Genomic DNA, 6,168 nt, shown 5'->3' on the forward strand with positions numbered 1-6,168 from the left:
CATTGTTCATGCTAAATAAACTTATTTTCTTTTTCTTTGGCTTGAAGACCAACTTCTTTATTTCATACTTGTAATGCATCCTCTAACGATTCAAAGAAGCATATGGGATTCTGTTCTTCTAGCCTTTCTTAGACTATTCTAATTTTGGCCCTTGACATTCCTAGGCCTTCTGCACAAGTACTTGTTAAAAATGACTAGATTGTAGTGAGATTCCATTCTTCGATTTCAAAGATTCTTGAATCACTTCTAGTAGAATTAGATTCCATATTAGAAGAAAACGACTGGGAAAAAGCAAAACATTTTTTTTCAGGTCACTTGTACCAATTTAACGAATGCTAAGATTCAAGACATGAAAAAAATTGTAAATTTGTAATGGTCTAACATTAGTGTAACTTTTGGAATATGATTTGAGCTCCATGAGGTGGTCAAAGCATGAAAACCAATACAGGGGCATGAGTATATGTGGGGGAGAGAAAAAATGAGAAACGCTTCAAGATCATTATCAATATCACCTTGGATTCAATCAATGCAAAATTTTGGCCTATACAGATTCTTGGTCCCAGCCCAAAACTTGTAAATGTAGCAGGATGGGTAGAGGCCTTTCAAATCCCTTCACTAAATCTCAAAGGATTGAATTCATTGGCATCTTTCTCCCACAACTCTTCATCATGGTGCACTATGATAGTTTGTAGCATAACCTTGATGCCTATAGGGATAGACAAGTTCCCTAGTTGCATCTTTTTGCATGCCTTTCTTTTTATAACTATTGTTGGAGGGTAAAGTCTCAACACCTCATACAAAATCATGTTCACCTAAAAATGAGTCATGGGTTATACTCCTTGGAGAAGATTGGACTTGTGAAAGCAGTTATTGTGCACTAAATTATTTTGATAATGAATGATAGAGTAGATCAAAAATGCTATTGCAAACGAGATCTTATACAATGTGATCCAAAAAAAAATTGTAATGATATAGAAAGCATAAATTTGAACTCTATTTATTCTTACAAATTTTAGGCTAGAGAAGGATTTGAATTTTGGAGTTTCTTTGTTGAAGATGTGAAGCACTTTCTCCCTTGCTTGACCTTCCAATCTGTGTGCATTCCAAATACAACCAGTGTCCATGTGAGTAAAGTAGTACTAGTCTCACTCCTTGTAGTAAAGAAAGTCTTGCACTCATCAACCATGTCCTGAAGAGATAAGTCTAGAAAATTATCTCTATCCTTCAATTCATTCTTATAAGCATTCATCATTAGACCCAAAAGACCAGTGCCATAGCTATCATGTTTCCTCATCTCAAGATTCTTTTTGTGATCAAAGATCATCTCTGTCAACAATTTTTCAATATCCATCTCTAACTTTTGAGACCTTAAATTATTTGGAGTATGCAGGAACCTTACAAAAATTGAAAAAATAATAGTAAGAGACATATTTTATATATGAAATATGAAAGTATTGATTCAATGTCCACCTTAATGATGTTCAATAGAAATATCTAAGATCAATTATTCATTCAGCCAAATACCCAATAATGTTTCTTTACAAAAAAGGTACTAGTATAAGAAGGAAGGAGCTACTACACTACCTGGAACCTGGAAAATGCATTTTTTCATAACTTTTACCAGCCAGAATGGTTAATTCAGCTAGCAATTTAAATATGTGCTTTCCTTCCTCAAAACTAGACCCAAATGTTGTCTGAGCTATTAAATATAAAGTTAGGCATCATAATTCTTCTAAGACCTCAATTTCTTTCACACCCTAAATGATTGCATTTTCCCATTTCTCCAACATTATGGCAGTGCTAGTTTCCATCACTAGAACCATTGACTTATAGAAATCACCCAATAAGCTCACTACATATGCTTTGAATTCCATAAACTATATCTATGAGAAGAGATGAAAAAAGTTCTTGGTTTGATTCATCCTAAGATGATTAGTGCCCCTAAGTTATATAGCTTTTACCTATAGAGATAAGGAGACCCAATTAAGAAAAGGGTGACTATACACTTACCTTCAAACTTTCTAAATGAAAGGCCAGATTGAGAAGTCTCCTCTGACAAGCCCATTTGTCTCCTTTGAATAGTGCAAGGCTATAATTTCTAGTCAAGCATTTTAATTGAATTGTGAACTCAGGCTTCTGATAATGCCCAAACTTGTTGGATAGAATCTACTTCATAATCTCTAGGTCATGAACCACAAGCCTTGCTGTAGTGCCCAACCAATACACAAATAACTTGCCTAATCACACAACAAGGAGCAAGATTTTATTCATTTTTATGAGATATTCACAATGCACAAAGTTGTAACTCTTATTCTTAATTCACAAATATACTAATCACATCAGAGGAACAAGATCATATTATTTTTATCAAATTTCCACCATTCATAATCTCTTACTCAATTTTCTTATTCACAAATATCCTACATAATCACACCAATGAACAAGATTTTATCACTTTATTAGATTTCCACAATTCATAAAGTTGTCGCTCTATTTTTGAATTCACAAATAGATTTCTTAACAACATTAGGGGATAAGATTTAATTACTGTTATCAGGTTTTACAATTCATTTAACTATCGCTCTTGTTTTTGAAATCACAAATACCTTGCCTAATCACATCATGGAAATCTTGCTCTCATATTTTCACAATTTGCAAAGCTACCACTCTTGCTTTTTAATTCACTAAATAGATTTTACAATACATAAAACTTGTCACTTTTTTTTGAATTCACATAATTCATCTCATGGATCAAGTTTTCATTTCTGTTACCAAACTTTTGCAATTCGTAAGTTGTCACTCTTGCTTTTGAATTCATAAATACCACGGCTAATCACATTTGGAAAATCATTTTAGAATTCACTAGTATCCTGTCTAATCACATTAGAGATGAAAAGAATGATCTAAAATGATAATGGGAAAAAAAATCAAATAGTAAAATTTCAAAACAAAAGTCACAGAATTGTACAATTCAAAATACACACAACCAAATAATTTCTTCAAATTCAAATCAATTCTTGACTGATTTTTTTATTTTAAAAACTTAAAAGAAGTTGTTGCTAGGATCTTTACCATATTGTTTTGCCGAAACATCAAAATACAAAACCACAACATGTACAATATCATGGGGTGTGATCTTGGAGGGAGTCGATTTGGCATGCTTCTAGATTTCTAGTAATTCTTTTGTGCTTCCATAAAACAACCTATAGGGCAGCCCATAAATACCCTAATTTTGATAGAACTTTTGAGTGCAAAGAGGCACCCACCATATTTTCACCACAATATTCACCAATACAGCCATCAATATGAAACTCACGAAGATTAAAACCCAACACTAGGAAACATTTAGATCCATCTCTGTAGTATAGAATCTCTAGTTTCCTACTACTCAAGGGCTCCTTTGTGTTAATGGGAACCAAGAATCACCTTTTATAGGTGACATTCTATTTAATTTTCATTAAAATACCCTAGACTTACACAAGTTGATGACCTAGAAGAGCTAACATCCTTTTGCCATAGTAGGGCCCAGATCCACTTTCAATACTAGCCCTACCCTCTGCATAAACTATGTGAAAATTCATAGAAAACCCAAATGAACCCACACAAATGGAAATGAACCCATGTGAAAGACATAAAGCAAGAAATGTTTCTTTTTTTTGAGATGTATAAGCCCTGTGTTGGTTGAAATTTCAACCAACATGGGCATGGATTTAAAAAAAAGACATTTTTCCTTGCCTATTCTAACCAATTTGACCCCATTTTAATAGATGGTCAAAAATTTTAGTCTAAAAATGGGGTCAAATGTACTAGTGTTTGATGCTTAAAAGGAATGTCTAACACAACTCCACTCCCTTGATGAGTTACATCAAGAAGCACTTCTTCATACTGAACGTGTTCAAAATCAACGAGCACTATGGCATGAAAAACACATTTGTTAGCATTCCTTTCAGCCTAGTGATTGGGCACTTCTATACGACTCCTAATTCCAGGATCTTAAAGGAAAAATTCATACAAGATGGGTCGCACCTTATGAAATTGAGCATGTATTTGACAATGGTGTAGTTTAGCTATGTACTGTGGACTCTGAATGTCACAAGCTCCTCGTTAATGGTCATCAATTGAAGCTATATAAGAAGCCTCTCTCGAAGGAAGCTTTCTTTCTAGAGATTTCCAAGGAACTCACCATGGTTCCCTTTGGACTCCTTTAGCATTGATAGAATATATCTATATCATTATATACACATATATACATACATACATACATACATACATACATACATACATACATACATACATATATATATATATATATATATATATATAATTTAAAAAAGGAGCTCAGAAATAGACTTCCAACAATTCACTCTGATGGTTGCGATAGGAGGTCTCTTTTGATAGTGAAATAGGATCTGTAACTTGTAATAGCACTTGTGGATATTTTATTTGTTTTTCAAGTTACTATTCAAATGAATATATATGTGATATAAAGAGGCATGCCTCTTGAAGAGACATGTCCCTTTAATATATTAACTTACATTAGTTATAGTTATAACACAATTAATATACCCTTAATACATTATAATGATATATATAATATTTGTCATATATTATATATCTCATATATATAATATAAATTATCCAACAGAATTATAACATTAACACTCCCTCTTAATGAAGAAGGATAAAACACATAGATATTACATCATATGTAATATTTCAAAAATAATACATATAGGAAATCTTTGATTATAAGATTTCTAGAATATGATATCATGTAAGTATTGGCCTATCAGAATATCAACATATGATATTCACCAATTACTATTTGATATCATATTTGGTAACATGAGCATTGGCCTATCAAAATATCAAGGCATGATATACACCAAGTACCAAAAATATATCTATACAAACAGCTTGTAGATAATCAAATTAATGATATCAATTTCCTAGTTGTTGATTTACAAGATAAAGCCCTTACATGAAACATTTTCACAAAAAATGAATCATGCTACAAGTTATTGTAAGGATGTCACTTTACAACAACTTCTCCTAATACAAGTGATAATCATTTAGAAGTCATCACTTCTTCATGATGTACACAAGGGATAGGCTCATACATGTATGACATCAAAAGTTCCCATGAAGTCTCCATGAATACTTTCATGTGGTGTTGTCACAACATTCACCATTAAACATGTTAGAGAATAAGGTTTCTCCCTCTTAGTTTGATATCACCTTTTCTGACCTCTTAGCAAAAGGTTCTTTCCGATGAAGTGTCAAACTTCCTTTGAACCTGTTATCATCCTTCTAACTTCTTGGTAGCAAGTTATGTAATGCTTCCCTAGTTCAATAGTTATCCTAATAGCATAAGGTCTTCTAGCCTACAAACATGAGACTTTATCCCATGAATCATAGTCCTATAGCTATTATAGTTTCTGACTAGTGGAGAATCCATCAACAAGGTCTACTCCTTCTGAACCAAGATCATCAAAAGTTTGATTGAAGCATTTTATTTTCTGCTCCCTCCCTTTCTCCAAGGTTGCCTTTAGTGAACTATTAGACTCTCTCTCATAATGTCAATCATCAAGGATATTCGCTTCAAGAGACTCAAATTATCCAACTTGATCGTCAGATTAATGAATCCTAAATCACAGCTTCTTTGAAGCTAATATAATAAGATTGAGTCTATGCAATATTTGGTAGCATGCCTAATATCCAATCTTCTTCCCAACTTCCTTGATACAAATTTCTCCAATTAGAAAATGTCTTCATACAAGTATTTTTCAACCAATGGGAATGGTACATTGATTCAAATTCCCCACGCAATGTAATATTCCCACTTATATTGTCAAACAATTTTGCATAAGATCATGAATCACAATCTCCTTTCTGTTCTTTTTCTTGATTACAAAAAAATCATCCCTGAAGATCAAGAAAATAATAAGAGCATAATAAAGAAAATAGATCTTATATTACATGCATGGATATAATTAAAAGATAGACTACAACAAAAAAATAAAAGTAGTATTTAAGATATAATAACCAAGAAAAGTCTTATCTCAAAATGCTCATTAACATCCTTCTGATGCAATTTACTTCTTTCTTCTTTGAGTGTTAGTCTTCTTCCAAAACTCCTTTTCTTCTTTATTATTTTCCAATGTTGAT

At 32.4% G+C, this 6,168-nt stretch overlaps 1 pseudogene; it reads right to left on the reverse strand.

Moving 5' to 3' along the window:
• Positions 1 to 383: 383 nt before the first annotated feature.
• Positions 384 to 3,355, reverse strand: LOC149538739 (cytochrome P450 CYP72A616-like; annotated as a pseudogene).
• Between the last annotated feature and the right edge of the window lie 2,813 nt (positions 3,356 to 6,168).

This window comes from Cupressus sempervirens, chromosome 9 (assembly GCF_028749045.1).
Source record: "Cupressus sempervirens isolate cs-2001-9-10 chromosome 9, ASM2874904v1, whole genome shotgun sequence".
Taxonomy (NCBI): domain Eukaryota; kingdom Viridiplantae; phylum Streptophyta; class Pinopsida; order Cupressales; family Cupressaceae; genus Cupressus; species Cupressus sempervirens.